Source organism: Ananas comosus, linkage group 15 (genome assembly GCF_001540865.1).
Source record: "Ananas comosus cultivar F153 linkage group 15, ASM154086v1, whole genome shotgun sequence".
Taxonomy (NCBI): domain Eukaryota; kingdom Viridiplantae; phylum Streptophyta; class Magnoliopsida; order Poales; family Bromeliaceae; genus Ananas; species Ananas comosus.
The window spans coordinates 8,722,732-8,741,180 of record NC_033635.1 but is presented as its reverse complement, the minus strand read 5'-3'; the positions used below and the strand labels follow the sequence as shown (position 1 = coordinate 8,741,180).

Genomic DNA, 18,449 nt, shown 5'->3' with positions numbered 1-18,449 from the left:
TAGACTTTCGTTTGATTGGGTCGAGAGTGCTTGTGTTTTGTATCTGACCCATGTTTTGCTTTCAGGTAGCTATATATCGACGCCGAGGTCGACCACCGATGCTGGATCGTGCCGCACCACCTGAGATGCCTGAGCAGACAGGGCTGAGTGGACCCCCGAATCTGAGAGAACGGTTAGCTGCCCTGACTGAGGTGACGAGGCAGCAGGGGGAATTATTGCAGAAGATGTGCGAGACATTAGTTACGCCGCAGAGCACAGCCCCGAGAGCACCAGAGTAGTCGACACCGCCACCGACTACTCCAGTGGCCTCACCAGCCGGAGCTGTTCCCCCACTAGTGTCAGTTCCTACGACTCCAGTTACTTTCCCGGGAGAGGCGTCGCAGATGTCTGAGGCTGAGTAGGAGCGGATGACAGAGCGGCTTACTCGTTTCCGTCAATTTGATCCGCCGAGCTTTGACGGCAGCTGCACGGAACCCTGGGTTGTAGAGGGCTTGGTGAGTGTGATGAAAAAGCTATTTGAGGACTTGTTCATACCAGAGAAGGAGCAGGTACACTTGGGAGTACACTGCTTGGCTGGCGATGTGCATGCTTGGTGGAGGAGGATGAAGGGTACTGGACAGTTGGTCGCATTGCAGATGAAGTGGGATGAGTTCTCCGGAATGCTATACTGGGCGTATTTCCCAAACAGTGCGAAGCAGAAACTCGAAGAGGATCTGAAGAAGCTACAGCGGAGGGAACGCTCAGTTCAGGAGTACACTCGTGAGTTTACTCGGCTTCTAAACTGTGTGCCGTTTGTAGCCAGAGATGAGGCCCACAGAGTATATCTATACGAGAGAGGCTTGAGGACAGAGATCTTCGATTGGTGGCAAGCGGCGGAGGTTGAAGAGACTTTGGATCATCGATTGGTCAGGCTTGTGGGTGGAGAGAGGAACGATGTGTCAATACGTGATGGTCCAGTGCAGGTCAGCTCAGGAGAGGAAGCGCCCTAGTCGCAGAAGATGGGAGGACCGTCGAAGTCAGTAGCGCGCCGCTGAGGCTTATAACGACACGCTCATCAGGGTCAGTGGGTCCCTCGGGGCGTCACATTCTGGGGAACCTCGTCAAGGCAGAGGCAGTCGCAGGTGGAACTCACGCAGTATGTGATATTTGTGAGGGGAAACACCCACCTTGGCCGCCGACAGTGGTAGGAAGAGAGAGCCGTGTTATTTGGTCCTGCTGGACATAATGAGGGCGGCTTGTCCTCGAGTAGCATCCCTAGCACCATCGACCGCGTCAGCACAGCCGGCACCTCAGTAGTCTTATGGAGCAGCACCGAGTTACCGCCAGGAGGACAGAGCATCTGTGCCACGGCAGAGTGAGCGGCGACAGCAGGGCCCGAGTGAAAAAGTATATGCAGTCCAGGTGGAGGACTCTACAGCAGCCGACCGGGTAGTGGCAGGTATCATTTTGATTTCTGGTATTCGAGCTCGTTCCTTATTTGATACCGGTGCATCGCATTCTTTTGTTAGCCGAGCATTTGCATCATTGCATAGTCTAGAGGTAGGGCCGTTGTTGCAGGCACGAGAGGTGCAGATCCCCGACCATGTTTTGTAGGTAGTAGAGTGTTGTTGGTCGTGTCCGATGCAGTTGGGCTCGTAGATTATGCCCGCAGACCTGTTGGTCTTAGGGCAGTTGCAGGACTTCGATGTTGTGCTTGACATAGATTGGCTGGCGCGGTACTATGCGACGATCGACTGTGGAGCGAGGACAGTGACGTTCCGCGAGCTAGGCCAAGAGGAGTTCAAGTACAGGGGCTGCAGGAGTATGTTGTTTGCCACTTGGATTTCGTCGGCGAGGGCTCGACAGCTGATGAGTAGAGGATGCATCCCTTTTCTGGCGACGGTAGTAGAGGTGTCTACAGCGGCGCCGGGACTCGAGGATATTCCTATAGTCCGCGAGTTTTTGGATGTTTTTCTTTTAGAGTTGACGGCTATGCCACCGGATAGAGAGATTGAGTTTGTGATTGACGTAGTTTCTGGAACTGCACCAATATCGAAGGCACCCTACCGGATGACACCGGCAGAGCTGAGAGAGCTGAAGGCACAGCTGCAGGATTTGATGGATAAGGGGTATGTGAGACCTAGTGTGTTGCCTTGGGGAGCACCGGTGTTATTCATGAAGAAAAAGGATGGTTTACTTAGACTGTGTGTGGATTATCGGGAATTGAATAAAGTGACCATCAAGAACAAGTACCCTTTGTCGCGCATTGATGATCCGTTTGATCAATTGCAAGCGTCTTGTGTCTTTTCAAAGATTGATCTCCAGTCAAGTTACTACCAATTGAGGGTGAAGGCCGAGAATGTTCCCAAGACGGCTTTCCGGACTTGGTACAGGCATTATGAGTTCACTGTGATGCCTTTTGGATTGACGAATTTCCCTGCCGCATTTATGGATCTGATGAATAGAGTGTTCAAGCCGTACTTCGATAGATTCGTGGTTGTGTTCATTGACGATATTTTGATATACTCCCAGAGTGATGCCGAGCATGAGGAGTACTTGAGGATTGTGCTACAACTTTTGAGGGATAAGAAGTTGTATGCTAAGCTGAAAAAGTGTGAGTTCTGACTTCGGGAGGTGGCTTTCTTGGGCCATGTGATTTCTGCAGTTGGAGTAGCAGTGGACTCGAAGAAGATTGATGCTATTCGGGATTGGCCCAGACCGATGACGGTTACCGAGGTGAGGAGTTTTCTTGGATTGGCAGGATATTACCGTCGGTTTGTGGAAGGCTTTGCGAAGCTTTCCACACCCCCCACTCGATTAACTCGAAAGGGAATTAAGTTCATCTTGAGTGAGGATTGTCAGAAGAGTTTTAATGAGTTGAGACATAGGTTGATATCAGCTCCTATCCTTACCCTCCTTGTTATGGGGGAAGGATTTGTGATTTATAGTGATGCATCGCACAGTGATTTGGGTTGTGTCCTAATGCAGCATAGTAGAGTAATTGCTTATACTTCCCGGCAATTGAAAGATTATGAAAAGAATTACCTTATGCATGACTTGGAGCTTGCTGCAGTGATTTTTGCTTTGAAGTTGTGGTGGCATTACTTGTATAGTGAGCACTGCGAGATTTTCATTGATCATAAAAGTTTGAAGTATCTGTTCACCCAAAAGGAGTTGAACCTGAGGCAACGCCGGTGGTTTGAGTTATTGAAGAACTATGATGCTAGTATCCAGTATCACCCCGGCAAGGCGAATGTGGTGGCAGATGCGTTGAGTAGGAAGTCAGTGCAGAGCTTGAGAATGTTGATTACTCAACAGAGATCGTTACTTGAGGAGCTGCAGCGATTGAGGCTCGAGGTAGTGTCCCATGGGTCTACTGTGAGACTGATGTCTATAGTCTTGCAGCCCACTCTGTTGGACAGGATTAGGGAGAAACAGAGTGGAGACTCGCATTTGTTGAGGATTCGAGAGCAGTTAGAGAGGGGACAGGCAGAGGCTTTTTCTATGGACAGTTCGGAAGTACTGCGGTACAGGGACCGACTGTGTGTGCCTATGGATTTAGAGATCCGAGAGGAGATTTTGGGAGAGGCTCATTACTCACCTTATACGGTTCACCCCGGTGGAACAAAGATGTATAAGGACTTGAAGGCATACTTTTGGTGGAATGGAATGAAGCGGAACATTGGTAGATTTGTGGCTCAATGTCTGACTTGTCAACAGGTAAAGGCAGAGCATCAAGTACCTGCTGGCAAGCTTCAGAACCTGCCAGTGCCCGAGCGAAAATGGGAGCAGATCACGATGAACTTTGTCGTGGGGTTACCGAGAGCACAGGGGTGTTTTGATGTTATTTGGGTGATAATGGACAGACTGACTAAGTTTGCTCACTTCCTACCAGTACAGACCACCTTGTCCATGGAGAGACTCGCTCAGCTATATTTGGATGAGATTATCAGATTGCATGGTATGCCTATGTAATACACTGGATCTTAGCAAATCGCAAGATTCGAGTGTTTGATCTGTGTTTGGAGCTTTCCCACAGTTTTTGGAGGGTCGTTGATAGTGTCCCGACCCCTGGCACGCATCCCGAGGATGTTGGAGTGGGACTTGGCACCAAAATTCCAAAATCGAAATTTTTGGACAGCTCTCGGGTAGCCTGCAGCAGGGCTTGTACCGGAACAAGACTGGCCTTGTACCGGTACAAGGGTTGATGGTTGTACCGGTACAGCCATCGGGCTTGTACCGGTACAGAGCCGCAGACCGCGCGACCCGAGCCTCGGGTTTGCAATTTCGTCGGCCTTGTACCGGTACAAGAGCCCGTGTACCGGTACAAGGAGGCAGATTTCGTGCAGTTTGTTCTGCAGGGGTGTTTTTGCTATTGTAGCAATACTATAACAGCACCCACGCCCCTAGGGCTCTTCTTTGAGCTTGCCACTGCAGGGAGCAAGGTAAGGAGAGCTTCTCTTTGCTTCTCTTTGGTTTTAATCTCCCTCTAGCCTAGATTTTGAAGGATTAATCCCTTTTCTTTCCTCTTTTATGCTTCTCCACCATTGATGGAGCTAGAAGCTTGGATTTGGAGCTAAGTGGAGGATAGATCTTGGGATTTAAAGGATTTAGAGCTTGATTTGAAGCTTCTAAGAGGTAAGCATTACACTATCTTCCTCTAGATTTGAGTTTTATTGGATTTCATGAGATGAAACCCTAGATTGTGATATTAGGGTTTATTTTGGGCATTTTGAATCTAGGGCTTTTGAAGCTAGATTGATTGGATTAGAGGCTTCCATTAGGTTGGATTGGATGAGCCCTAGCTTCATTTTGGAGCTTTAGAGGAGATTTTTGCACTAGAGGTGAGTTTTCCTCACCTATGCTTGATTAGCTTAATGATTGAGCTAGGTATTGTTCGTTTGGCTCGTATGACACATGTTTCTATACCTCTAGGGTACTAGGAGACTAGAGGACACCCTCGTTGGAGCGCACGAGGAGTTTCGTTGTCATCGGTGGGTTTGGCTTCGTGGAAATGGGGCGAAATGGCCCCTATGCTCTTTCTACTTGTTGTAAAATATTTTTAAGTTCATTTCTATGCTAAATGGAATTTATATGAATTTTAGAGCACTTAAAATGCATGCCTTGAGTATTATGAAAATTTCACTATATAGTAGAGCTATATGAGTAGAATGCATGCATACGGGAAATGTACTTGTTTTGCAAATGAAAAATACATCTCTTATGATGATGATGACTTGGAATATGTACCTTGGAACATAGTTGCCATGTTTTGACATAGAGAACAAGAGTGTCATAAAGGGGCACTTGAAACTAGTAAACTATGAAACTGCAACATAGAGACATATTGATAGGCCACTACATATCTGCTATATTCCATGTTAGAGACATGATGACATAGGGATAGGCCATTGAGATACTTGACACATTCCATGTTATTAGACATGAGGACTTGGTACTTGCGACAGATCGTTTGACTACTTGCCATTGTGCTCATTCGCACATGCTTGTGAGGGTCGCTCCCTACAAGCCGGCACTCCGGAGATAGCCATCGCGATACATATTCGCCGTGCGGGATTGGGCGCCGAAGTGGATTGCCGTGGGACAGGCTCATCCCTAGGGTGGGGATGATGACTACCACGGGGCCATTAGGCTCGGCACCGGCCAGACAGCCTTCGGGTGGGTCTCAGGGCCATAGACAGCCTTCGGGTGGGTCTCTTCAGATTCGACTTGAGTATTCGTTATGACATGTGGACAGATGATGATTTAGAGTATTATTTGGACATTGACTAGAATAGTAAACAATAGAACTTTACTATTTCGCATTGTGAACATTATGATAGTTGGAGACTTTTACTTCATGCATAGTTGTTTCATACTTATGCTATTTAGGCTAAGTAGAGATATCATGTTGTAGTAAGTTACATTTTACTTACCTTTCGCTTTTCTACATCTATAGTCACTAACCTCTTTTGTAGCTTTGGGCCTTGTGGTGCATTCACTGAAGTCAGTAATTGCCCACTGGGAACTATTTTTGATAGTTCTCACGCCCCTGTTTTATGGTTTCCTTTTCAGAGCCTTCGGCACCGGCGGAGGCACGGGATCGCGGCAAGGGGATCGCGTAGCTAGCTAGCGAGGAGCTTACTTGCCTAGGTGGTTTACTCTTTCTTTTGTAGTTGAGAGAGTGAGAGTTTTGTACCCTGTATAGAGACCACCTATGTATCTACTCTTAGCACTTGTATTTGGGATTTCCTATTGTATTTACTTTATGCCTTATTTAGTGGATTTACAGCTTTTCCTCATCCTTTGTTGTAGCATTTAGACTTTTATTATGCTCTGATATTCCTAAATGTCCTATAATATTGCTTTTATTATTGTTGTTCCTAGACGCCTTATACGTTTTAGACGTATGGCGGGTCTGGGCACGCGCCGGGCGGGCTTCCGCTGGGTCCCGGGGCGTGACAGCCTACCTCGATAGTATCGGATCGAGACCCGAGGTTTGTCTCGCATTTCTGGATGAGTCTTCAGATGGCCTTAGGTACACAGCTGCATTTCAGCACAGCATTTCACCCACAGACAGATGGTCAGTCAGAGCGGACCATTCAGATTCTGGAGGACATGCTGAAAGCATGTGTCCTGGACTTTGGAAGAGGGTGGTATCGACATTTGAGACTGGTTGAGTTTGCATACAACAACATCTATTAAACGAGCATTCGTATGGCTCCGTTTGAAGCATTGTATGGACGCAAGTGTCGATCTCCTTTGCATTAGAGTGATGTGGGTGAAAGGACTCTGGGACCTGAGATTCTGATGGAGGCAGAGGAGAAAGTCAAGGTTGTGCGACGACACATTTTGACAGCTCAGAGTCGACAAAGGAGCTACGCCGAATACCAGGAGACGAGACTTAGAGTTTTCGATTGGAGATCATGTGTTTCTGAAAGTCTCGCCGTTCCGAAGGATACGCAGATTCGGAGTTCGTGGAAAGCTTAGTCCACGCTTTGTAGGCCCTTTTGAGGTATTGGAACGAGTTGGACCAATCGCCTACAGGATTGCTCTACCCCCACGACTGGCCGGTATTCATGATGTTTTTCACGTCTCGGCATTGAGAAGATACGTGTTTGATCCCTCACACGTGATCGATTTCACTCCACTGGAGCTAGGCGAGGATTTGAGATATGAGGAGCGACAGGTGCAGATTTTGGCTCGGGAGACGAAAGAATTGCGCAACCGGGTTATCCCTTATGTGAAAGTGCAGTGGAGTTATCACGAGGAGCGTGAGTCGACGTGGGAGCCGGAGACGATGATGCGGGAGTCCTACCCTTACTTGTTCGAGTGGAGGTATCCCTGGTGTTCTACAGCTGTGAGAGTTCAGTATCGGAGACTTATAGACACATCTGGAGAGTGTCGAGATAAGTCCGAATCGTTTTGACGCGAAATAGACGCAAAACGGACTCAGTGTGACGCGAGAGCATGATTTTAGCACTAAAATCTACAAATTGCAGATTTGTCAGTATTGAGTACTGGTACCACACAGGGGAGTACCGGTACCCCAGGGTAATTTTTCGATTTCTGCTCTCGGGTTGCGATTGCCAATGCTGGGTACCGGTACGGCATTGGCCTGGTACCGGTACGCTAGGGTAGGTGAGGGGCCTTTTGGTCTTTTGATGTCTCGATCGTTTCACCTTTATCACCACCGTTTCTTATAAGATAGAGAGACAGAGGAGAAGCTTCTGCGGCTGCTGCTGTTACTAATCCTGATCATGGAAAGGGAGTCGCGAGCTAGATCCCTTCCAGTTTTGTTGTAGGGCTAGAGGAGTACCTCCCACAGGTCGTTTTGGGGTTTATGTACATATGATGTTGTCTGGATACTCGCTGGAGCGAGTGATGTAGTAGACCTTTTTGTATATACTTGAACCCTTCGAGGTTTATTTATATATTTATGCTTTTAGTTTAGCAGCTCATTACCTTATGGTTGTAGCTTGATTTATTTACAGGTGCAGCTATCGCTTAGTATATAGGAAAAATTCCTATGTATACGGCGAGTCTGTTGGCGTGCCCGGAAAAACGTGTAATTCGAGGCATGACATAAAATATAACATATGAATTTATAAATTATAAATTTTTAAATAAATATAATATGCAAATTTTATATTGATTTAAAATATATACTATATATAAAAGCACGTATTTCAAATTTCCCCCTGTCGACATACCCATTATTTGGCGGGAAAAAAAATTGATTCCCCTTTCTTTGCGTAAAATAAATAACATAATTAAGCAAACTCTTAATTCCTCCATTTATGCTTATCCACATTTTTTATGATTATCTATACTATATATAAAAGCATGTATTTCAAATTTTGGTATGTCGGCAGACCTATTATTTGGCGGGAAAAAAAATTGATTCCTCTTTCCTTGTGTAAAATAAATAACATAATTAAACAAACTCTTAATTCCTCAATTTATGCTTATCCAAATTTTTTATGATTAATCTGTTAAAAAATAGCATTCTTATCCAAAAATTTTAATTATAGTGGATCAAAATTAAATTTTAAATTTTGAAATAAATATGAATTAAATTTTGATGCTTTTTGTTTAAAACACATTTTTAAATTTTAGATCATCAGAAATCAAAAAATATATACAAATATTTAATGTATATAAAAAATAAAAAAATAGAATATTACAAATATTTTGTAATAATCTATATAAAGTATGTATTTCAAATTTCGGTCTGTCGACAGACCTATTATTTGGTGGGAAAAAAATTGATTCATTTTTCCTTACGTAAAATAAATAACGGAATTAAAAAAACTCTTAATTTCTCTTTATTTCTATAGCAGAAAAATATTTATGCTTATCTAAATTTTTTATGATTAATCTGTTAAAAAATTGCATTCTTATCCAAAAATTTTATCTATACTATATATAAAAGCACGTATTTTAAATTTCGTCTGTCGACAAACCCATTACGAGAAAAAAAAAAATTGATTCCTCTTTCCTTGCATACAATAAATAAGAGAATTAAATAAACTCTTAATTCCTCTTTATTTCTATAACAGAAAAATATTTATCCTTATCCAAATTTTTTATGATTAATCTGTTAAAAAATAGCATTCTTATCTAAAAATTTTAATTATAGTGGATCAAAATTAAATTTTAAATTTTAAAATAAATATGAATTAAATTTTGATGCAATAAACACATATTTAAATTTTAAATCATCAAAAATCCAAAAAATATATAAAAATATTTAATGTATATAAAAAATAAAAAATATAGAATATTACAAATATTTACTAATAAAATATAACATATGAATTTATAAATTATAAATTTTTAAATAAATATAATGTGCAAATTTATATTGATTTAAAATAGATTAAAATAATTGTTACGTACATTTACACGTCACTCAACTATATATATATATATATATATATGAGCACGGATTTCAAATTTCAGTCTCTCGACAGACTCATTTTTTGGCGGGAAAAAAAATTGATTTTCCTTTCCTTATGTAAAATAAGTAACGTAATGAAAAAAAAAAATACTTATCCAAATTTTTGCCAACCGAAAAATATCTACCGTGAATCTATATTTAATTCAAAATTTATTTTATTTTTTTATTTCTAAAATAAAAAAAAAATTCATACTTATCCAAATGTTTATCAGAATATCTATTGTAAATCTATATTTCAATTCAAAATTTAAATTAATTTAAAATTCTAAATTTTGGGACTATCAACATATTACAACGAAAATAATTTAAAAGATAAATTGGTTAATAAATTTGTAAATCATAATTTTGAATTAATATGATGTTCAAATTTATGATCAATTTGTAAAAAATTATCTCATATAAAAATAAACGGTTATTATCAATTTGTTAAAAAAAAAAATTATACCCATCTATAAATTCAATTTTGCGAACGACTATGATCAATTGATTAAAAATATGAACATCATATTAATTCAGTTTAAATCGTGAATCAAATTTAATTTTTGATTTTTAATATCAAATCTATCTATCTACTTTATATTAAAATTAAAATTTGATATTGTAGATATTTTCTAATAAAAATAACATATAAATTTAGAAATTATTTTATTATAAATTTTTTAATAAATATGATTTACAAATTTTTATTGATTTAAAATAAATTAAAATAATTTCTACATGCATTGCACTAGGATGTCAATGGTAATGTATCCGAATAATTAACGAACCGAATCCGAACGGGCAGTTTAACACCACTAAAACGGCTAGGTTGTTATGGGTCAAAAAATAAAAACCTCTCAGAGTTATGATACGAGTATGGATTTGTATTTAACCGAACGACCGAAATCGATTATAAATTATATATATACATAAATTTATTTTTATTTATTTATTAATATATAAAATTATTTAATAATTTGTATCTAAATTTTTTCATTCCAACTAGAATTTTTAAACCCCGCCGGGTCAAGGTCGAGTTCGCGTTTGAGTTTTGTTCGGTATGATATGGATAATAATATTTTAAAACTGCCGGTTAGTCAGGTACGTGTTTTTAAATTTGTTTTCAGGGTTCGGGTTTGGGTATTGGGTTTTTAAAAACCCGATCTAAATCCGACCCGTTGACAATTCTTATTTGCACGGTAATCAATAGTGTATATATGCATTATAATATAGTTGGGTATAATAATATTGTGGAAAATGCTTTTTTTTTGCTATCAATCTTATATAGCTATGCATCACTTTTTCATCATTTATCTAATATATTGGATTGAAATATTATATCTCAGGGTGACATCCATCCCATAAGGGAGACATCAAACCCCTATAGAGATTAATATCATCTAACCTATAATTTCTTTATCAAGTTAAAATTGATAGCAGAAAGATATTTGCTATCATAGTCTTCCAGGCTGCAGTCTCATCTCTCTATAGATTTACAATTTATAATTTTATTGTATAAATTATTAAATAGTAAAAAATTTAAAAATAAATTATTTCAGCAATTAGATTATCGCTGAACCTCAGAATTTTTTATTTTTCGTTACTGAAAATTTTAAGATTCCAATAATTTTTTTTTTTCTTTTTTCTTAATGGAAAGGAGTGAGTTGGCCAAAATTGGACACTCGTTGGGACTATGATAGCCGTCAGGGCACAAGTCCCAACGTGGGCGTGCCAACTTAGAGAGAAGCCATTCTTTAGATTCTTTATGGGTGATTTGTGGGGGTATAATATCGATAAGGTTACTCCTTTGTACCCAAAAAAAAAAGAAACAAAAAAAAAATGGACAATAATTCATACTTCTTATGGTTATCCAGTTATAGACGTTAAGGGTGCGATAGTTTTTCCACTCATTGTGGGAAAGTGAAAGCTGTTCTAAGATATTTAATTTTTTAAAATTTAAATTTAAAAATTTAGATTTAAATTTGAATTTATAAAATTTATAATTTGTAAATTGTAAAGATACAATTTTAAATTTTAAAATTGATATTAAAATTTTTTAAATTTATAATTTGATGTTTGATATTTTATATTTTTAAATTTAGATTTAGTCTTAAATTTAAAATTTAGAACTTTGGATTTTTAAATTTGAGATTTAAAAATTATAATTTTAATTTTGAATTTTTAAAATTTAAAAGCTATATATTTAAATTTAAAAATTTAGATATAAAATTTAAAATTTAAAATTAAAATATAATATAAGAAGCAATATCATTATTTTCTATTTATAACTACCTTCTATTCTTTTTATTCCATCTTATCTATCCAAACAATTTTTTTTTTTTTTAATTCCAGAGAACAACTCAATTTTCATTAAAGTGCAAAATTAATCTAGTTCCTATTTATATCTGAACTTATATCTATTCCTGAAATATACAGTTCTTACTTATATCCGAATCAAACGGAACCTTATATTTTTAAATATTTTAATTTTAACTTAAAATTTTAATATTATTATAAAATATATAATTATTTTTTTCCAAATTTTGAAATAATTTTGGTTGTGTTAATAAAAAAAAATTATAAATTATAATATATGTATATATATATATAAAGTAAAAAAATAATAATAATGCTGCATGTTGTGCAGAACTGGTTAGCAGGCCCATAAAGGTATTGGGCTGCGGGTTGATCTATACGTAGATACACGCCGTGTCCTACCGGACTGCAGGCAAGCAAGGCTTAGCCCAGTATGGTCTCTGAGTCTCTGACCGTGTTAGGTTGAATGATTTGTACAAATTGGTATATATTCTGTTTCGTATGAGTTGGAAAACCCTTACCCGTTAGGAGAGTGTATTACACATGCCCGAGCAAGTACAATTAGCGAGACTCAGAACGTAAAGCCTTTAACCAACTGCGCTACGAATAGTTTGTAACATCCAACAAACCTAGCGATATGAAAAGCTTTTGCTTCTTCATACTCCGGAAGTCACAATCCATACAAGTAAAAGTCGGAAGAATTATTTCAAAAAACTCGTCAAAGTACATTATACTTGTTTGATCTCAAATCTCTTCTCCCCACAGGTCTCCAAACTCAAACAATACTCTCAAGCATAAATGTCAACGCCTTTGAATTGTCAAAGCTCCATTCTTCAAACCATTAACTTAGCTTTTATATATATATATATAGGCTGGGGCTACTATACTCTTATGAGTATAGGCCCCCTTGTACTCATAAATTTTTAACCATTGATTGATGTGATGTGTGGTTAGGATAATGATGGTCACTAATTAAAATGATAGTGGTCTCCTAGGGTTGAGTGGGTAGTTGGTTGATTAATATGATCTAACGGATGGAAATGATAAGTGGAATAAATCTAACGGCCGAAAACTTATGAGTATAAAGGAGCCAATACTCATAAAAGTATAGTAGCCGGACTCCGGACTCCAATACTAATATAATATATATATATATATATATATATATATATATATATATATATATATATTAGCAGGACTGTTGTACGCTCCTAAGCCGTTTTCGATGATGGAGTTTCGAATTGACGATCGCTCCGTTAAACTTGATCTAGCATATTTGAAGTTTCTAGAAACTAATTTTTGCGATTTTTCAATCATTTACCTAGCAATCGAAATGATTCAAAATCAATATTTTTAACGGCTGAAAATAAAAATTCTATAAAAAGTGATGATATAGCACTAAAATTTTCATCAGAAAGTTGATCTTGTTATAGATAATATAAAGAATTTGTTAAAATTTTATCTGATTTGAATACTTCTACACCGTTAAACTTGAAAACAGCAGATGTCAACATTAAAATTATGGATTTGAATTCTTTGATCCCTAGGTAAATGATATCAAAAAATCGTAAAAATTATTTTCTAGAAACTTCAAATGTGCTAGATCAAGTCTAACGGAGCCGATCGTCGATTCGAAAATTCCATCATAAAAAACGGCTCAGGAGCACGGAAGCCTCTGTGCTCCTGAGAGCACAGCAGCCCTGCTCTATATATATATATATATATATCACTAGATATAAGTTCAAATTTTCCGCTTTAGTACTAGTTGTTGAGGTTGAAATCTCAACGACCTTATGAAATGAAAAATTGGTTGTTGTTATAGGCCTCACGATGTTCATCTATTTGCTTGTTATGCTCTATAGGATTCAAAAGAAAGATAATAGTAAAGAGAAGAATATAAAAAAAGTAATCTTTTAGGCATATTTCTATGAGATAATGAAAACAATAATAATATAATGAAGACAGCTTAATTCAAGTACAAACCTGCAAAATATTTACATAGAATATATGATTCATACTATCCAAAGAAAATTAAATAAGTATCAACATTTACCATAAGCAACTAAAACTCAGTAAAGATGATCAACATTTACCATAATTAAGCAACTAAAACTCAGTAAAGATGATGATGTTTGTTTATCCTGAAGTAAACTAATACATTCAGAAAGTGGCATCACATTTAGGGGTGTAAAACGGGCCGGGGCGGCACGTGGGCCGCCAGGCCCGGCACAACGTTGGGCCAGGTTGGAGCACGGCATGGGTGCTGTAGCACCCGTGCTAGCTCGGCCCGGGCAGCATTTGAGGGCCGTGCCGGGCCTCTCCGCTTGGGCCCGACGGCTCGGCCCGGCCCGAAATGGGCCTGGGCCGTGCCGGCGAGAGGAGAGGCCCGTGGCCCGACACGGCAGGGCTCGCTTGGGCAGTGCCAGCCAGGCCAGCATTGCTCAAACCCCATGGCTTTTCTCCTGTTGGATCTCCCGGGCCTTTCTCCCCCGGAGATCTCCTCCTAAGGTCTGCCACAGCAGACCTTGGGAGGAGATTTTTTGTAATACACTGAACTTTTGCAAATTGCGAAGTTGGAGTGTGAGGAATGATATGTGGATCTATCCTACATGTTCAAAAAGGCTTGGACAAGTTTTTGGACAAGTTAGAGAGTGATTGGATGGCTAAAAGCAAGAAAGTGCATTGCTGTGGCTTTCTCTCGAATTTTTGCATTGTGTACCGGTACAACATTAATGCTGTACCGCCACAGCAAGCATTAGAGGCAGTAGGTGCGTGGCAGCAGGGATTTTTTGGTCTTTTGGCATCTAATCTTATCCCTACAGATACCTGGTCGACCCCTCACGTTGCTGGAAGGCCCTTAGAGCTCAGAGCAAGCTTCCCCTTTTCCCTCTCTCTCTAGGGTTTTTCTCTCTCTACATCGAATTCGTCGTTTCGCACCGTTTCCGCGCCGCGCTCGTTGCTTGCTGATTGGAAGACTTGAGGAAAGTGTTTGAAACATGGGGAGAGGAAATTTTGCTGAGTTTTCTGTGAGGTTACTACCTGAGAAGCTGGTTGAAAGCTTTAGAGAGGTAATTAACTTGATTTTCTCTCTAGTTTATGGTTTAGTGTCGAACTTTGAGCCGTTTTGGTATTGTTGCTTCTAACTGAATTAGAAGATGTTTACAGCAATGAAGAAGAGTTATTTTGGGCTACTAATTATCCATCTAAACTCAGAGAAAAGTTGCCTTAAAGCTTATTAAGGATAATTAGTGAGTTATAACTCAATTTCGAAACTATGCGCGGTTTAATCGCGTAATTGACGCAGTTTGGTATGATCTCTTCACAGCAGGTCTTTGAGCCTCTTTGAGTTGAACCTGTACTCTTGAAAGCTGGTTTGGAGGATATTCTAACCAAGGGTAATTAGAAATTTCAGTTTTAAAACTGATTTTGCAAGATTTCGATGATATTAATTTATATTTGAGCATTTTGATGCCGTTTCGATGTTGTTCGCAGCGAGATTGCAATCGAGTCTTGGATCGTCTTCGACTGACTTGTGAGAACTCTTGGAGGTTACATTTGAGGTACTAATATAATCCAAAATAGGGATTTAAGTTACTACCTTATTCTAATTAAGAGTTTCGCCAAAATTGGACTTTTAGTAATCGTGGTGATGCGATTCTTATGTTTCGTTTTCAGCAGAGTTGAGACCTTGTGGAGTTGATTTTGGAACTTCCTTTGGACTGATTGGAGCCTAGTAATAGGTGGGTTTGACCTAACCAGAGCAAGTGGAGCTCCTCTATGTTCTATATGTACCATAGAGTTGGTATAATTGTGTACTTTGTGGTTGATACATAATTGAGTTAAAATCTCTATAAAGTAGGGAACATTCATGCATAAAAGTCTTTATGTTCATGTTTAATTCAGTTGAATGATTCTTAGTATGTTCCTATAGAGTAGTGAACAATAACATTCTTGTGACTTTATTGATTATAAAGTAGAGTACAATAACATGCCATGTGACTATGTGGATACTGCCGTGATAGTGGATACTAGTTGTTATCAATATTGGTTATATTGAAATTCCGATCAAAAGATCGAGAGTGAGAATATTGTGAGCTAAAATGTGATAATTGAGACATGTTGGACTGTGGACTTTGCTTACTTGCCATCGTGCTCATTCGCATACGCTTGTGAGGGTAGCTCCCTACAAGCCGGCACTCCGGAGTTGGCTTATGCAACAGTTGCTCGCCCGTGCGGGATTGGGTGCCGAAGTGGATTGCCGTGGGGAGTGTATACTACCACGGGGCCATTAGGCGCAGCGCAAGCTGGACTATCTGGTGTAGGTCCAGATAAATGAAAAGGGAAAACTCTAAATGATACTAAGTACTAAATGACGTTTGACGGTAATGAATGTTTATCAATTACAGTGTACAGTAGTTACTTACACATTCGTGCTTATGTTCATGTTTATATTCATGATTACAGCAGTAGCTAAGCTTTATTTATTCAATTGATTCATTACCATAGAAAGTATCATTACATGTTGCTTACATGTTCATTAACTGTTAACATTGGAAATATATCATGCAAATTACTGCTTTTATTTTCATTTAGTACATCATGAGCCTAGTGGTGTAATTCGCCGAGGCTGGCGGCTTACCCACTGGGAACTATTATTAATAGTTCTCACGCCCTTTTTATGATTGTTTTTACAGAGCCATCTACAGGAGAGGTTAGGGATCGTGGCAAGGGAGTCGCGTCTAGCTAGGCATTGCTAGGAGCGTGCTAGTCGATCACCTTGCTACTCGAGTTACGGCCGAGGGTGATGTCCACTGTATAGAGAGACTACCATTGTACAGATATTTTGTGTACCCTGTGTTGTATATGAGTTTTGGATCCAGATGTATAGTTTTAGTACTTTCTTTTGTACTGAAATCTTGAGTTGGACACTGTTATTCTTTTGTTGATAGTCTTATTGACTTATACATGCTCTGATATCAGGATAGGATTCTTCTATGTTTTACTCCTATCGACTTGTTTCTTGTAAACGCCTTATATACTGTAGGTGTATGGCGGGTCTGTGCACGTATCGGATATGCTTCCGCTGGTACCCGGGCGTGACATTTTTGGTCCAATGGACAAAAAATCTTTGGTCCATTGTACCAAAAACACTCTTAATTTTTTTTCAAAAAAATAAAAAATTATATATGTATTTTTAAAATATTTAAATATTTGTTATATTATAATTATTTTCATAAATTTTAAATTTTTAAATAGAAATGATTATTTATTTATATTTTAAATATGTATATTTAAAAAAAATAAAAAAATAAAAAAATAAAATCTTTTAGGGCCTGGCCTGGGGTACCGCTCGGCCTGGGCCTTTCGGGCCATGCTGGGCCAGAGATTTGGTAGCTCTGGCCCAGCATAGCCCGGATTTGGAATCTGGCCGGGCCGGGCCGAGCCGGCCCCTAGCCCGAATAGGCACGAAAAATGTGGGCCGTGTCCAGCACGGCCCACATTACACCCCTACTCATATTGGTTGTTGATTAATGTATTGAAGTGAATATGTGAATCACTTTTTAAAAGTGGGTTGGAAAACAAGGTATAACTAATCAGCACTTTTTTTCATTTCGACTCAAAAAATTTCAAGATGTAGAAACCGACAAAATTCAAATTTAAATAATGAATATTTGGATTTTGGAAAATTTGAAAAGTAGCCGAACATGGCCAGCCACTGTGAATGGTTACTATTTGGGTATTAATTTTGATTACTGACATTGAAATATGAATAACAACTTAAATTTGAAAGTCAAAATTTAATCTTATGTCCAACATGTCAATTCAGATTGTAAATTTTAAGTTCAAATTTAAATGTTATTTAAATTTGACATATGAATCCAAAACTGAATTCAAGTGCAATTATCTCTCTCTCTATGTCAATTCAGAGAGATAATTGGCTGACATAGAGGTAATTGGAATCTTATGTTCAAATTTTTATTTAAATCCAAGATTACTTCTTGAATATAATTTCGGCAAGGCTATCAATTAGATGTGACACCTTAAGAGTCTCACATTGGATGCAAACGGACTTGTGATTGGGTATATAAGAAATTTAATAATAATAACAACTTGGTTTAAGCATTTTAGATCAGTGATTTTGTGGTTTGAGTCTAAAGAGTTATTTTTGCTAGCTGATCGAGTCGTTATATTTGGTATTAGAGCCGATTCACTAGCTAGAAGTATGAGATTAGTTTCGGGTGAGCTAGGGTCGGAATGACAAGCTAAGTCAGGGTCTAAGAATGAGAGACTAAAGCAAGGTCGGAATGAGTAAGCTAAGACTAGCGAGACAAGTCTCATATCACCTAGTGATCATGGGTTGTATGTGATTGAACTGACAAGAACGTCAGGGCCTAAACAGGCCGGGGCAGGCATCTTAATAGTCCCACATCGGATGATAACAAAAGTATGATGAGGTATATATATAAGAGACTATGAACCCTAACAATAATAATTGAATTTAAGTATTTTGGGCTGGTGGTTTGGATCTAACTGAGTTATTATTGCTAGTCGGTTGGGTCGTTATAAAGATCTTAATCACCCTTCCCATATTAGAAAAAAAGTTAAAATCCAAAAAAAAACAGCTTGCTGCTGATAAGCAAGCTTAAACTCGCGCATACACTATATAACATTTCTAACCCTAATAAATAGGGGTGGAACTGGGCCCGACTTG

The 18,449-nt window shown here is 38.7% G+C and overlaps 1 long non-coding RNA gene across 3 annotated transcripts; it reads left to right on the top strand.

Annotated features, from left to right (window-relative positions):
• Positions 14,600–15,587, top strand: LOC109721758. 3 transcript variants are annotated; one of them, XR_002219285.1, is made up of 4 exons: positions 14,600–14,805; positions 15,066–15,132; positions 15,230–15,297; positions 15,416–15,587. It is a non-coding gene; the product is annotated as an uncharacterized LOC109721758 (long non-coding RNA). The 3 variants fall into 3 exon arrangements; XR_002219286.1 differs by having other exon boundaries at positions 15,413–15,587; XR_002219287.1 differs by having other exon boundaries at positions 15,063–15,132.